General features: G+C 43.6%; 1 protein-coding gene across 1 annotated transcript in view; it reads right to left on the bottom strand.

Moving 5' to 3' along the window:
- Nucleotides 1–17,563, bottom strand: part of PLCH1 (phospholipase C eta 1) — a 106,980-nt gene that overhangs the window by 77,162 nt on the left and 12,255 nt on the right. The window lies entirely within an intron of this gene.

Raw genomic sequence — 17,563 nt, 5'->3', positions numbered from 1 at the left:
CATAGCAGCATTACAAAAGAGAAGCTGTAGTATTTTGTACTATGGAGGGAATCACCATGTCATGATTATGCATATGTGCATATTTTATTTTAACAGAGTGGGAAGATGGTTGCATATTTTAAAAAGGAAGCAGCAAATGTCCAAATGTAAAACATACACTACCAGGATACTGCTACCTGTAATTTGATCTGTAAACTTGAATTGTTTATATTTTCTTACATTAAAGACCTGATTCTGATCTTACAGCAGTTTTACTCCTGTATAACTGTGGAGTAACTGTGGAGTTACTAATAATTCACACCACTCCAGTGAGATGAGAATCAGGTCCCAAAGCTCTTTTAAACTTTTTCATTACCCTGCCATTGTTTCACCATGAAAACAGGAACATTTCAGCTATACTACAGGTGTTTCATCTCTACAAATAATCAATCCATAGCAACCCAAAGAACCCATCAAACATTGTAGAATTATCCTTATTTGCTTTTCAAACTGAGTCAGCCACCGGTATTCATCCATCAAACCAATATTCTTGTGTCAGGGCACAAATGTCACAAAATACCTGACCACTACTGCACACAAGTCTGCACTTAAAAAAATATTACACAAAAAAAGGCAGAGTTGGACACAATGTCTCATTGAAATTGTATATGTGACTACTGTAAAAGATCATCTTCAAGTGTCTCATACAAACCATTTTATTTTTCTGCAAGACAATAAATTCCAAGCATGCCTCTTCCTTATCTTTGTAATCACAAATGAGCACTAATGGGATCCCATTATTTTCTGAAATGCTGCTTCGATTATGCTAATGGAAAGCCTTTCTGAAAACGGAACATTAAAAACAGTCATTTTTCTTTCGACAAGTTCCCACTGCATTAACTTGGGTATTTACCCTTATTTCTCAGAAGGAGAAGACAAAGTAGCACATCTACTCACAAAACAGCACAGGACATAAGAACATAAGAACATAAGAGAGGCCGTACCGGGTCAGACCAAAGGTCCATCTAGCCCAGTATCTGTCTACCGACAGTGGCCAATGCCAGGTGCCCCTGAGGGAGTGAACCTAACAGGCAATGATCAAATGATCTCTCTCCTGCCATCCATCTCCATCCTCTGACGAACAGAGGCTAGGGACACCATTCTTACCCATCCTGGCTAATAGCCATTTATGGACTTAGCCACCATGAATTTATCCAGTCCCCTTTTAAACATTGTTATAGTCCTAGCCTTCACAACCTCCTCAGGTAAGGAGTTCCACAAGTTGACTGTGCGCTGCGTGAAGAAGAACTTCCTTTTATTTGTTTTAAACCTGCTGCCTATTAATTTCATTTGGTGACCCCTAGTTCTTGTATTATGGGAATAAGTAAATAACTTTTCCTTATCCACTTTCTCAACATCACTCATGATTTTATATACCTCTATCATGTCCCCCCTTAGTCTTCTCTTTTCCAAACTGAAGAGTCCTAGCCTCTTTAATCTTTCCTCATATGGGACCTTCTCTAAACCCCTAATCATTTTAGTTGCTCTTTTCTGAACCTTTTCTAGTGCTAGAATATCTTTTTTGAGGTGAGGAGACCACATCTGTACACAGTATTCGAGATGTAGGACCTGATTCTCAGCTCCAGATGAGCTGTGCTCAGCACAGGATCCAAAGTGTGGGATGAAAGCGGCTTTACAACTCCTTTGTGCTCTCCCAACACCAGGGGGCAGTTTCATACCCAGAGCAAATTAAAGCAGTCTCAGGCCTGGTCTACACTACGATTTTAAGTCGAATTTAGCAGCGTTACCTCGATTTAAGCCTGGACCCGCTGGTGAGTGTACCTTTGTAAATACTACACATGGTTTAAAAGCAAGCATGTTTAATGATTAATTTGCCCTGGCATTCGTGGCCAGTACAGCTACTGGAAAAGTCTGTTAATGTGTATGGAGATGGAGCAGAAATCCTCCAGGGACATCTCCATAAAGCTCTCCTGGATGTACTCCCAAAGCCTTTGCAAAAGGTTTCTGGGGAGGGCGGCCTTATTCCATTCACAATGGTAGGACACTTTACCATGCCAGGCCAGTAGCACGTAGTTGGGAATCCACTGCATAACAAAGCATGGCAGCATATGGTCCTGGTGTTTGCTGGCATTCAAACAACATCCGTTCTTCATCTGGGTGTGTTATCCTCAGGAGAGTGATATCATTCATGGTCACCTGGTTGAAATAGGGTGCTTTTATTAAGGGGACATTCAGAAGTTCCCGTTCCTGCTCGGTTGTTTGGCTGTGGCTGAACAGAAATGTTCCCCGCTGTTAGCCATGCGGTGGGGGAAGGGGTGAAGCGTGAGTGATCTCTGACACCAAACCGGCAGGCCATCAATACAAGAGGCAAAATGCAACCTTGTAATGAAAGCACATGTGCTGTGTAATGTGAACAGCAAGGTTTAACATGAAAGAGTGTACCCATTTTCTCTAAAATGTATCTTTTTAACTACCACTCTCCCTTTTCCTCCACCAGTTACAAATGTTTCTCCTTCGCAGAGGCTAGTGAAGATTAGAAGGCAAAAAAAATGCACTCAGGATGAAATGTTTTCTAAGCTCCTGCTGTCCTCCCACACTGACAGAGCACAGCAGAATGCGTGGAGGCAGACAGTGTCAGAGTGCAGGAAAGCACAATATGAACGCAAGGAGAGGTGGCGGGCTGAAGAGAGTAAGTGGTGGGCTGAAGAGAGTAAGTGGCGGGCTGAAAATGATAGGTGGTGTCAGTTTGCTGACAGAAGGCAGGAGTCGATGCTCAGGCTGCTGGAAGATCAAACTCATATGCTCCAGCGTATGGTTGATCTGCAGGAAAGGCAGCAGGAGCACAGAACGCCGCTACAACTCCTGTGTAACCAACAGCCCTCCTCCCCAAGTTCCATTGCCTCCTCACCCAGATGCCCAAGAACGTGGTACGGGGGCCTCCGGCCACCCAGCCACTCCACCCCAGAGGATTGCCCAAACAGAAGGCTGGCCTTCAATACGTTTTAAAGTTTTTACGTTTTAAAGTTTTAAAGTGCAGTGTGGCCTTGTCCTTCCCTCCTCCCCTACCCCTCCCGGGATACCTTGGCAGTTATCCCCCTATTTGTGTGATGAATTAATAAAGACTGCATGAATGTGAAGCAACAATGACTTTATTGCCTCTGCAAGCGATGATGGAAGGGGGGAGGGGAGGGTAGCTAGCTTACAGGGAAGTAGAGTGAACCAAGGGAGGGGTGTTCAATCAAAGAGAAACAAACAGAACTTTCACACCATAGCCTGGCCAGTCATGAAACTGGTTTTCAAAGCTTCTCTGATGCGCACCACACCCTCCTGTACTCTTCTAACTGCCCTGGTGTCTGGCTGCGCATAATCAGCGGCCAGGCGATTTGCCTCAACCTCCCACCCTGCCAAAAATGTCTCCCCCTTACTCTCACAGATATTGTGGAATGCACAGCAAGCAGTAATAACAATGGGAATATTGATTTCGCTGAGGTCTATCCGAGTCAGTAAACTGCGCCAGCGAGATTTTAAACATCCAAATGCACATTCTACCAACATTCTGCACTTGCTCAGCCTATAGTTGAACCGCTCCTGACTACTGTTCAGGCTGCCGGCGTATGGCTTCATGAGCCAAGGCATTAAGGGGTAGGCTGGGTCCCCAAGGATAACTATAGGCATTTCAACATCCCTAATGGTTATTTTCTGGTCTGGGAAGAAAGTCCCTTCCTGATGCTTTTGAAACAGACCAGAGTTCCTGAAGATGCAAGCGTCATGTACCTTTCCTGGCCATCCCACGCTGATGTTGGTGAAACGTCCCTTGTGATCCATCAGTGCTTGCAGCACCATGGAAAAGTACCCCTTTTGGTTTATGTACTCGCTGGCTTGGTGCGCCAATGCCAAGATAGAGATATGGGTTCCGTCTATCGCCCCACCACATTTCCCAGAGTCACTACCCTTGATATCAGCAGCTCTTTGATTGCATTGGCTACTTGGATCACAGCAGCCCCCACAGTAGATTTGCCCACTCCAAATTGATGCCCGACTGACCGGTAGCTGTCTGGCGTTGCAAGCTTCCACATGGCTATTGCTACTCGCTTCTCAACTGTGAGGGCTGCTCTCATCTGGGTATCCTGGTGCTTCAAGGCAGGGGAAAGCAAGTCACAAAGTTCCATGAAAGTGCCCTTACGCATGCGAAAGTTTCGCAGCCACTAGGAATCGTCCCAGACCTGCAACGCTATGCGGTCCCACCAGTCTGTGCTTGTTTCCCAGGCCCAGAAGCAGCGTTCCATAGCATGAACCTGCCCCATTAACACCATGATGTGCACATTGCCAGGGCCCATACTTTGTGAGAAGTCTATGTCCATGTCTATGTCCTCATCACTCTCGTCACCGCGCTGCCGTCGCCTCCTCACCTGGTTTTGCTTTGGTAGGTTCTGGTTCTGCATATACTCCAGGATAATGCATGTGGTATTTACAGTGCTCATAATTGCCACAGTGATCTGAGCGGGCTCCATGTCCCAGTGCTATGGCCTCTGGGCTGAAAAAAGGTGCAAAATGATTGTCTGCTCTGATGGAGGGAGGGGCAACTGACGACATGGCTTACAGGGAATTAAAGTCCACAAAGGAGAAACACAAACAACTGTCACACAGAATGGCCCCCTCAAGGACTGAACTCAAAACCCTGGGTTAAGCAGGCCGTTGATTTCACAGAGGGAGGGAAGGAGGAAGCAAATGAATACAAAACAAATCGGGTCTATTTCTTGTTTTGATCCACTCCTTCTATCTTTTACATCTTTAGGGTGGCAGCAGACAGTGCAGTTCGACTGCTAGCCATCGTCATCTCCTGGGTGCTCGGCAGAAGATGGGAATGACCTGGCTGAGTCACTCCCATGTCTGCCCAGGCGCCCCAGACTGACCTCACTGAGGTCGGTTAAAAGAGCACCCAGGAGTATGACGACGACAGCTACCAGTCGTAACGCACCATCTGCTGCCAAAACGCAATGAGCTGCTACTGTGTAGCAATACAGTCCCACGTCTGCCAGCACCCAGGAGACTTACAGTGACGGTCAGCTGTGCGGGCTCCATGTTTGCCGTGGTATGGCGTCTGCACAGGTAAACCAGGAAAAAAGGTGCAAAACGACTGTCTGCCATTGCTTTCATGGAGGGAGGGAGGGAAGGATGGAGGGGGGCCTGACAGCATGTACCCAGAATCACCCGTGACACTGTTTTTGCCCCATCAGGCATTGGAATCTCAACCCAGAATTCCAATGGGCGGCGGAGACTGCGGGAACTGTGGGATAGCTACCCACAGCTACCCACAGTGCAATGCTCCGGAAGTCGACGCTAGCCTCGGTACTGTGGACGCAGTCCACCGACTTAATGCACTTAGAGCATTTTTTGTGGGGACACACACAATCAACTGTATAAAAACGATTTCTGAAAAACTGACTTCTATATTTTTGACCTAATTTCGTAGTGTAGACATACCCTCAGTACTCTTCAGCCTAAGGAAAATCTACCAGAAACATGGGGTCTGATTCTCCACTGCCTGCCACTTTGGGCTCTGTCATCTGCTTCTCTGAATGTGCACTGGGAGTAACTACGCAGGAGAGACCACAAAGATCCATTTGTGGCTCCAAGATCCTGGATGATTCTGGCTGGATATGCCCCCAAGAGAGCAGCATGCTAATGCTCTAGCCTCGCTCCCTTCCTCCCAGCCACCTACATCGGGGGCCATGAGAAGTGGTGGAACAGAGATGGGTACGTCAGCTCTATGCCTTCCCAGTTAGAGTTGGTTTAAAGTATGAAGTATAGTGAGTATAGTGAGCTAATGACACTCAGTTATGTCATGACATTATTATGAATCTTGAGGCGTCAATGTCCAGTTGAGAATGGGACCTCCATGAGGGCTGGCTTGCTGAAATTCATTTCAGATAAGACTGAGTGGTAATGGAGGGATAGAGGAAATTGTTTCCTTGTACTCCCCCTCTCCGAATCCACCTGTTGTCTCTTGTCTTTCAATTCTAGATAGATAGAGGGAACACTGACATTTTAGCAATCTAGCTGACTTGTCTATAGTGTCAATGTAAAATTCAACAAAGGGCTTTGGAAAAGAGACAAAATTATTTGGAGTTTCCTTATCCAGTTTCACGTACATTAATTCAGTTTCATGTATATTAATCAATCATCTCCTCACCTTCCACTTTTTTGACTGGAGTACTCTACAATGTACTCTACCTACACATCTGTAACAGCTGCCCCGGGTGAAGAATAAAAAGGACCCATTCTAACTCTTGTAGTCTCCATTCTGCAAGGTTGCATAGTTTCCTCTCCTAGAAGCAAACAAATGTGTGCATTATCCAGTACAGCGTTTTAATGCTGTATATGAAAAGTGCAATTTGGAAAAAAATTTCTCGGAATTCACAGATGTGACCTCACTGGGCCCCCGCAATTCATGTGGGTGACAGTGTATCTGTCAGCAATGGTAATCTTCTGACAGGAATAACAATGGCCTAAAAGAGAAAGGAGGGTGCCATTCTAAGGCAGTGAAAGACAGGGCTGAATATGAATTTTTTTCTGGCTAGTTTCTCCCCACAGAACAATGAAATTCAGCTGTCAAAATGTCAAGCACTTTTGACTTCACAATAAATGAGGAGAGGGAAAAGTTAATCAACAACAGTATAGTGAAGGAAAACATATTTTAATTTACTGTTGTTCCACATATATTTTCTGTAAATTAGATTTTATTTTCAGATCCATGTTATCATTCACAATATTAGCAGTAGAGGTGGTGGTGATGGTACATAAAAAAATTGAATCTAACAGCAAATTTTCAGTGACAAAGCTACAGTTCCAGGATTGTGTTCTAATGGGCATACAAACCCTTCTAGCTTACCTCTTCTGGTTCTTGGTCCCACTAGAACCCTGAGTGGAATTATGACCATGTAATCTTTCCTTTTCCCCTTACACACTTACCCTTATTAGACACTGTCACTTTTCTCTTTATAGTAATTCTAAATTTTATCCTTTCTCCTCTATTCAGCTTGGACTGAAATACAACTGTCCATACTGCCTTTTCCAAAGGTTGATATATCAGTTTAAAAAACTACTTGTTACACCAGTAAAACTTTCTCGCATAGACAAGCCCTTAGATTTTCTAGGGCTCAGCTGGAGGAGAGTTTGAACTGGAATTCATATTACAGATGCTGCAGATCTTGCTAAGGTCTGGAGAGAGGGGAAGTCCTAATGAAAAACGAGCAGAAAAAAGTTTTGAGGACGTTATTCATCAAAAAGGTAGAAAAAGGGTGCAGAGATGAGACAACATTGTTTTTTGCTTTGTAGTTCATCTTCAAGGTTACCACTGCCTTAACGGTTGTACAATATCACTCTTCCAATTGAGAGCCACAGTAAACTGTTATATTTCCAGAGAGATTTCAGAACTAAATTAGACCCACAAAAGATCTAATCCAACCACTCCTACCCCCATGAATAATTCTCACTCACACACTCTGATGGGGTGTCCACCCCACACGTGCCCTGACGGGGTTCATGGAGACCAGATAGGCCATTAACCTATTAAGGAGCAAACCAAGGAGATATAGGCTGGGTGGAGAGCCTTGCTTACAAGGAAGCCACTCAACTGAGCAGAGTGGGCTGGGCTAGTATAAACCCAGGAAGCTGGCAGCAGCAAGGGATCCAGGAGGAAGTTTGTGGTCACCCTCTGCTTAGTAGAGAGGGAAGGAGAGAACAGGGAAAAGAGTAGGACCCTGGGAGCCTGGCCTAGAGGCAGGGTGTAGTCTGGAAGAGAGCAGGGTGGAGAAGAGAGCCTATGGAATGTGGGGTAGGAAGCAACCCAGGGAGTAAGCAGCAAGGTTGGGGACTGAGCAGACCTTGCAGGGTCCTTGGGCTGGAACCCGGAGTAGAGGGGCAGGCCCAGGTTCCCCTACCCACCACTGGGGAAATGGCACTTGGGGGGCAGAGAACTGGAAGATGGCCTGGGTGCTCCCATAACTAAATAGGCTTTTTGGGACAGGATCTAGAAAAGGAATGCTGCTTTAAGGAAACAAACTTTTCTGTGTTGAGTATACTGTTCTAGATAATCAAGTGTTTTTTGAGTGATAGGCTACTCTAGATAAACTACCAATTCTGGAATGGGTGTGCTACTTTTGCTATATAGCAATCCTAGAAGAAAGGATAAAATTACTCTCCAATGAAGAGGTGAGCTAAATTTTAAGAAAGTAAAGACATTTTTCCATTATAGAAAAAAAATTCTAGGGGATGAGAAAGGGCTAGGAATGCATTTTTATGATGTTTGAAAATGGATTCTCAATTATAACTTAATTTCTGTATTGCTGAGAAAGGATTTAATGTTATCAGTGGAAGATGATACAGTTTGTTGTATCTGGAAATGCAAATAAAACATTAATATAATGTATTGCACACAAGCTATCAAGCTTTAATTTCAAATTAAAAGGAAGCAAAGAAAAACTGATAACTGTAAAACCCTCTATTGATTTAAAAGGTTTTGAGAACTTGCTTTTGACAGTCTACTAATCAGAGATTCCTTATAACCAGACTATGATCATCATTAGATTATTGTGTTAAGTGTTGACAAAAAATCAATCATTGTGCAAAGTTAACGGAGAGTGATTAATTTCAGAACTTTAATCTTTACAATCAAAACTACGCACACACACACTATCCAGGTATTGTATTGACTGGCACTTAACTGTTTACTCAGGTTCAGCACAAGAAGTCTTACAATTACATGCAGACCTATGCTTTGTTTTGTGAACAGCATGAACAAACCAGTAGCTCCAAGGCTTATACAAAAGCAGAACCAAGACTTAATAGTCACTCACCATTAGGATTCAAGAAGGCAAGGCAAGTACATTAAGCTGTATTCTAGCTGTGCCTTGCAAATATTCCTCATTTACAAATCGTTTTCAACTTTAGAAAAAACAGCTATACGCTATTTAAACCTGGAACTGAATGAACATTTTAAAAAATCCAGTGACATAAAATCTTGTTACTTTTTCTCTGAAACTACCACATACATACAAAAATGTACCCCCTTTCACTCATGATGTAACAAAGATCTTGCATCAAGATCAAAAATAAATATCAAAGACCACATCTTTTATAAAAGTAGAATGAGAACATTTACATAGTAATTGAAAATAGTAATTCTGAATGCAAAAAATTCTGAAAAGAGGAAATATTGAAATTTAAACAATGAATAATGCAAAAACATCTGTTAATATTTAGAAGACAATTGGGATTTTATTTGCCATTTAAATTACATCTATTTCATTTCTATACCCACACTGATCATACAACATTATGTCTTTTTTCAAATAATCTCATAAAGCAAAATAGATCAGAGCACCGGCAACATCTGTTACAGTAATTAGCATAGCTGCAACCATCACTCTCAACAGTATGCACATCCTCTAATTCTTTTCAGAGGTACTTCAGGTATTAAACTCTAAACCAGGTACAAACCCATTTGTGCCAGCCGGCATCTCTGTGAAGTAGCTACACTTCCTACCACATGGTACATCTCAGATGCCAGGAAGGAAGCCATTTGAGCACCACAGGAGTCCAGATGTTACTTGAAAGCTTGTACATAGGCTGATGATATTTATTCCACCTGACAAACACTGCTTCCCTCTGCTGAATAAATCAGAGCTGCTGAACTGGGAACACTAAGCTGAAACTCTGAGCACTAGCTATGTTCAAAAAGCATTTGAACCTTATGTTCAAAAAGCATTCTAATCCACCCAACATCAGCCGACACTACCTTCCATATAACCCAGTTCTAATTTATCCCTTCATCAAATCAGACCTTCAATAAACTACGAATAGTTTAGCATCAAGCCCTATATTGAGTCACTCAGATAAAGTAATTGTTATAGTTACTGATCATCAGCCATTTCTAATATAAACCCTGTTTTTCAGCAGTTCACAGGTTATCTGATTTAACAAGCTCAACTTACATGTCTCCCATTATGTGTTTTGTTTCCAAATTATTTAAATTACACAGGAACTTTCTAGTTGATGTGATTCAAAAATATTGGGATTTTAAAATGCTTTTCCTACCCACTCAATCTTTTTAAAAATATTTATTTTATTCTGGCTTATATGGTGCATTGGTGCCCATGGCACTTTACATCAGGTGAAGAAAGAGCCCCTGTCCTGAAGAGCTTGTTTATTTAAAATGAAATGTGGCAGCCACTTCATACTTAGAGCAGATAGGCTCCTTCCGTAAAAAGTAGTAACAGCTGAACACTGGATATGACTGCTTCTTACTACCAATGTGCAGAAGCTACTTCCTGTAACCCCCCATCTGCTGCATGCTACAACCAACACTGAAATCATGTTTTCTGGGTTTCCCTCAGTCTTAACAACTGGCAGCCTCACCACAGCTTCATTTTCTATGCCATGCAGCCCCTTCACTGAAAGCCTCTCTTAACCTTTAACTTAATCTAAAGTAATCCTAAAGTAAACAATTTAAGCTGCATTTTTTTTTAAATTTCCAATGACTGACTCCTTCCCCCAGCCCTTTGGGGTGAAGCCATCTGTTGCCAAAGTGTTAAGCAAAATCTTGGGAAAAACCTTGGGTTTTACCAGTGTCGGTGCCTTTTCAGCCTGATTTCTTTTTCACATCTCATTTAAAAACAAATTCCCCTCCTTTGCCTAGAAAGGATCACTTAGTAGCATAGGGAGAGGAAAATTATTTATTACTTAGCTCTGTGTTTCCAAGGGCCCAGATCCTGCTTCTATTTAAAAGATGGGTCTTGCTCCCACTGAAGGCAATAGGAATTCTGCCATTAACTTCAGTGGGAACAGGATCAAGGTCTAAGGGTAAAATTTTAAAAGAGCCTAAGTGACTTAGGATCTATGACCCATTTCAAAAGGCATGTAAGTCCCACTGACTTTCAAAGACACTTTGGCTCCTAAGTGCCTAAATCACTTTTGAAAATGGAACAATCTCCCAAGTGACCTAGGTGCTTTTGAAACTTTTTCCCCAACTCATTGGGAATTTTGCCATTGGCTTCAATGGGTGCAGGATCAAGCCCTAAACCTGCCTTTTTGGCCTTGTCCCATGAGGCTCCACTCCATGCGGAGTACAAAGGATTGTCCTTCCAATAAGGAGAACATGGGCATAGGTGGCAGCTGCCCTCTACCCTAAGCATATACTGAACTGGTGGCCAACTTTCCTAGACTCCTGCTTCTAGGCTTATTGTAGCCAGGAGGAGAAAGAGGAGGAGGGGCGGTAGTGCTACCCTGGAACATCACGCTTTCCCAGGGAAGCCCCTGTGGCCCTAGAGAAGCCTCTGTGCCCCCGTGATTGCAGGGACAATAACAATAATTGGCCCATATGGCAGCCACATCCCTCCCATCTCTGTAGCCACGTGAGGGCTAATCACAATGTGGCCTTAAATTAACATTCTGCACTATGCAGCATTACATAAAGAGAAATATTTTCACTGTAAATCTTTTATAAAGGATCTTATATTGCATAATATTCAAATTAACTTAAAACAATTTCCTAGGTCATATGTAACCAAATCTTATGAAACAACAACAAAACTCAGTTTTGCTCCAGTTCTAATTAAATAAACCTTCCTGACATCACGAGTGAGATCTTAAGATAAGCACCTGTGCTGTGGACTTCCCTTGACTTTGACTCCTATTGTGTGACTGTAGGTTGCACACAGCAGGTACGAATGTTGAGTAACACTGTGGAGAACTTACTGAAAACAAAGGGTTCCTTGTCCTACTGTCCTGTCTCCACCATCCTCTGCCACAGAACACAGCAAGAGCACAAAACATCAAACAAGGGCCCAAAATGTTTCTGTCCTACTGTCCCTTTCCTATGTAAGTGAATGGGGCCATCACATGAGCAAGGTCGGCAGGACAGAGCACGGTTTTTGGCAGGACCATCTTTTGGCATGATTATACAACTATAACCAGACTCTTATCATTGCTACTATACACTGATTTAGAACACAGTATAATAATGGGAATAGTATGAAATTTAAAATGAAATCCAGATTTAGGATATTAGGGTTACATAGATCATAAGGACCTGATTCTGCCATTCTTTAGTTACCCATATGACTATGCCAAACACTAAAAATTCATTAGTCAGGCCCCGCAAAAATTTAGAGATTGACTTAATCATGAGATTTAAAGAATAATAAATGTTCAGTTCATATTATTTATCTGATTTTTTTTTGCCTTTAGGATTCGTTTTTAAGCTTTCCTGTTCAACCATGAAGATTAGAAATGTAATTTTTCTTTCTTAATAAAAGCTGAGATTCTCATGTAATCACATGACTCCTGGAGGTAGGGATTTAAGGAAAACACCAAATACCCCAGAACTCTAAATAAAATCCAGAGATTTGGCAACACCACTGAATAGTACCTTACTTCTCTAGTAGTTCCAGTGACCTCAGTGGAACTACTCATGGAATAATGAACTACTCAATGTGAGTAGGGGTGGCATAGTATCTGGCTTTTAAAAAATGAGCTATTCAGATCCATTTCAGTGCTGCTGTTAAGGCCAATTTGTTTCCAAAGGATGAATTTGCGCAATCGTTCCTCACCAATGTGTCACGTTTGGACAATTAACCCTTAAGTGGTCCTTGAAAATGAAATGCAGTAAGATATATGCATTCATAAAGTTAATAAATGTACACACAACTCTTCTATTAGCTTCAGTGCTGCAATCTAGTATTTATCAGTGATTACCTCTCCAATAATTAAGAATACAAATTTACTTTATACTATATTGACCACAAAACTGCTTTTTCTTCGGGGGAAGGAGGGTCCATGAATAAATGTAAGTTTCTTTTAAAAAAACAACAACAACATTTAAAATCACAATCCAAACGTTAAAAAAGGAGGCTTACTGACATGCCTAGTTGTTATGGAATTATTAATGTTACAATTGTCTAATGGAACAAAAGATTAGGCGACCTATAAAGAGTACTACCCAACAATGGGAAATATAATGATGAAAGAGAATATAAAACTGTATTTCTAAATGAAAAGTAGAAAACCCCATTAATGCAAGATTAGAGCTGTGAAGTTAAAACCACAAACAGTCACAAAATGCAGAAATTACATTTCTGATAGCAACATCAGCTCTGCTCTACTCCGCTTTACTTTTGTATGTCCTGGTTTTTGGGGCTGCGGGCATATGTCAACTCAATATTGTCAGGCTTCTGTATTTATCTTCCAAACGACGTTTCTTTTTCTTTTAAAAAACCAATAATGAGAAATATCCTGTTTACTAATATTAATATTGAAATTGTCCCAGTTAGGGCCTCTTGATGGGTATGTCTTTACTGCAGAGCTAACCCAATGTGATTGGCACAGGAGTCTGAGCACTTGGCTTGTGCTAGTCCGGGTGTGAGCAGCCACATTGCAAAGTCCTGCCTGAGTTAGTGTCTTCACTACTGCTGCACTCACCAGCCTGGTCTACATTGGGGGGGGATCAATCTAAGATACGCAACTTCAGCTACAGGAATAGCGTAGCTGAAGTCGATGTATCTTAGATCGACTTAGAATCAATTACTTTGCGTCCTTGCAGCATGGGATCAATGGCCACCGCTCCCCTGTCGACTTTGCTTCCGCCTTTCGCCGAGCTGGAATTAGCAGTCGACGAGAGAGCAATCGGGGATCGATTTATCGCGTCTACAATACACGCGATAAATCGATCCCCGATAGATCGATTGCTACCCGCCGATGCGGTGGGTAGTATAGATGTACCCAACCATGTGTGTGGATTTCATGTCCCATGGTCCTTTGTGCTGCAGCAAGCTGAACTGCTCTATATGGCTCTTCCCCAGTGAATTGTAGGAGAACTTGTCTGTTCCTTTGGGTGCCCAGGGGGAATTGTGGGAAGACACTGGAGGACTATCAGCACTGGAGTAGTTTAGCCTGTATCCTCACTGCAAAGTAGGTGTGTTACCGGCATGAGGTAAAGCATCACTCAAGCTTCTGTCTATATCCCAAGACTGGTCAGTTACCCAGGGCTGAAAGCAACACTAACGCTCAGATGAGAGGTTTTTGTGTGTGGACAGGAGCAGGGTTACCACTAAATAAGAGCCCAGGTTAACTCTGCGGTGATAACATACCTCAATGAAGCCTGGTCTACACTTAAGTTTTACTAATATAACTCCATCAGTTAGGGGTGTGATGTTTTGCTGACATAGCTATACAGGTAAAAGTCCTAGTGTACATGCACTTATATTAGTATTAAGGTGTTTTACACTGGTATTGCTCATTTTGATTTCCAAATTGGAATAAGCTCTACCAATGTGAACTGCAGCCATACTGGGTGGGGGGTTGTTTGTTGATTGTTTTTCTCCTTTAGCTGTATTGGCATAGTCAGAGCAGCATTTTACATATAGATAAACCCTTAGAGAAATTTGCACCAGTGTAACTACATCAATGTGGCTACACCAGTGCAAACTCCTAGTGTAGATGCACTGCACTGATGAATAGCAGGGTGATTAAGTCATCCCCAGTTTAACCCCAGTTTACATTTATGCAGCACATCCACATTAGAGGTTTGTATTATTGCAACTACATCTTCCATTAGTGCAAATTTCTCTAACGTTAACAGGACCCTAGACCTTGACATTCGCACCTCCTGTGGTAAATTGGATGCATCCGAAGAAGTGAGCTGCAGCTCACGAAAGCTCATGCTAAAATAAATTTGTTAGTCTTTAAGGTGCCACAAGTACTCCTGTTTTTTTTGTGGATGGGAAGAGACACATTTCCCACCATTCCCGACCATCTACCCAGGCTAGGCAGAAGAAGGCGGAGTGACAGCATTAGATTCTTCTAAAATGAGTCGTAGCAGAGCCCTCTTCTATTTGTAAATTGTCTTTAACCCAAACCAAGCAAAGGGCCAAATTAATCCCTGATATTATTGAATCTGGATCATGCAATTTTTCAAAATTCAAGTATGTTCTTATTGTTTGTATAACAGTAGCCCTTAAAATCAGGGCCCCATTGTGTTAGGCCTTAAAATGTTGTTTGTATAACAGTAGCATGTAAAATCAGAGATCAGGGCCCCATTGTGTTAGGGTGTGGTGCAGCGGGGCTAAGACAGGCTCCCTGCCTGCCCTGCGGTCCCTGGGGGAGGGTCAGAGGGCTCCATGCGCTGCCCTCGCCTGCAGGCACCGGCCCCCCACAGCTCCCATGGGCCAGGAACGGAGAACCCTGACGGGCGCAGAGCCCTCTGCCCCCCGCCCCCCACCCCTGGGGCCGCGGTGCTGGCTGCTTCTGGGAGCGGCGCAGGGCAAGGGCAGGCAGGGAGCCTGTCTTCACCCCGCTGCGCGCCGCTGCCACCCCAGAGCCGCTCAAGGTAAGCGGCGCCGGGCCGGAGCCCGCATCCCAAACCCCTCCTGCACCCCAACCCCCTGCCTTGAGCCCCCTGCCGCATCCCGCACCCCCCTTGCACCCCAACCCCCTGCCCTGAGCCTCCTCCTGCACTCCACACCCCTCCCTGCACCTCAAGCCCCTGCCCTGAGCTCCCAACCCCCTGCCCTGAGCCCCCTCCCACACTCCACACCCCCTCCTTCACCCCAACCCCCTGTCCTGAGCCCCGAGCCCCATCCTGCACCCCAGCCCCTTGCCCTGTGCCCCCGCCCGCACTCCACCCCCCCTCCTGCACCCCAACCCCTCCCTGAGCCCCACCTGCACCCCGAACCCCTCTGCCCTGAGCCCCCTCCTGCACCCCGCACCCCTCCTGCACCGCAACCCCTGCCCTGACCCCCCTCCTGCACACCAAACCCCCTCCCACACCCCACACACCCTCCCGCACCCCAACCCCCTACCCCAGCCCTACATTCATGGCCCTGCATGCAATTTCTCTACCCAGATGTGGTCCTCGGGCCAAAAAGTTTGCTCACCCCTGTGTTAGGCACTGTACACATGGTAAGACACAGACAAAGGACTTGCAATCTAAATGGACAAGACAGACAAAGGTCATTATTAATATCATCCCCTGTAACTCTCGGGGGACTGAGGCATAGAGAAGTTAAGAGACTTGCCCAAAGCCACAGAGCCAGTAATTGTGTCCAGATCCGCTGAATCTCAGAGCAGGGTCTTGTGCACACAGACATTTTTCCAGTCCCTTGTTTTTAGAAACATCAGATTCGAATTTTTTTAACCTTTGAAACATCATGTTTTGTTTTATCTTCTCAACTCCCAAATGGCTGAAGGTCATTTTGCTCAAAACTTCAAACCAAAAAACAACCTTGAGCAATGACTAAGAAGGGGGAATGTTATCCCAAAAGGGAATGTTTTGGGAAGCGATTAGCATATGAAAAGTAGGGATTATATGTAAACTGTTTTCCAGCATCAACAACAGCCAGGCCCATTACAGCTTTGCATCCACTATCATGGGCACTATAGAAATTTGTAAATAAAAAGCAAAGCTTCCTCTGCTTTCATGGGGAGCCATTATGAAACTCAGGCTCCACATTGCAAACAATCAGACATTGTGGCTGTCACTGCAAAAACATTCACTTGATAAAGAAACTTCTGTCCATTTTTTTTTGTTATATGCGCATCATACTATTTTGCAGCTATTTCTGCACTGCCAGTATGCTCTAACTTTGCACTTACCGCAGTCCCATTAAATGCCATTTGCTACTTTTCCTCCAAAGAGCACATTTTATCTAAATCCCATAGAACAGCACTAATATCTAGAAGATAATGCAGCTTACTACTGATATCATCAAATTGTTTGTTGATTGTTATCCCTGTCTCTTGTTGATTATGTAACAAAAAACCAAAGACCTCAGAGACAGTCCCAAGGGAATTTCACTGGTAACCTTATCTGTGCAGGACTAGTTTTCAATGATAACTACATTTCATATTTCCTGACAGGTTTTTTTTAATTCATTCTGCAACAATTCTTCCAATCCTTTGTACAACCTTCCATTAAGCCTATTCCATTGGATTTAATCAAACCTGCTTAGAAGTCCATGAACACAAGATAGACAAGAACTCATATTTTTGTAAAATTCATAAAACCCTCATTAAAGCTGGGCAAATATCCTAAGTTAGTAATCACGTGTATCCATGCTGGAAACATGTGTAAGGCCCACCTGAAAGCAGTTTGAGGGTGTTTCATTCATTGAGGAAGCAGAAAAAGTATAAAATGACTCAGTCCACTAGCAACTTAGGAAGAGAATACCCTCAAGCGGGTAGGCAGGGAGGGTGCTGGGGCTATTTTTGAAGTGTCAGAGCTTAGATCTGTCCTGTATATGAGGTGCTGGAGCAATGCTCTGGACTGCTCTGGCAGCACTACACTGTGGCAGAGACAGACTGGGGTTGAGGGGAGACTAAGCCACCCACTGACACCCACCACCTATGCATGGGTCTGAATCTCCTTTCACCACCATCAATATTCCTTATTTATACCAGTGCAAGAGAGGGGAGACACCGGCTTCTGGTCTCTGCCTGGAAAACCTACACTCGTTTACATGACTCACCAGGATCTGAACCAAATATTTTAGAGAAAATTGGTAATTTC

Source organism: Mauremys reevesii, linkage group 9, assembly GCF_016161935.1.
Source record: "Mauremys reevesii isolate NIE-2019 linkage group 9, ASM1616193v1, whole genome shotgun sequence".
NCBI lineage: Eukaryota > Metazoa > Chordata > Testudines > Geoemydidae > Mauremys > Mauremys reevesii.
This window is presented reverse-complemented; position numbering and strand designations above follow the sequence as displayed.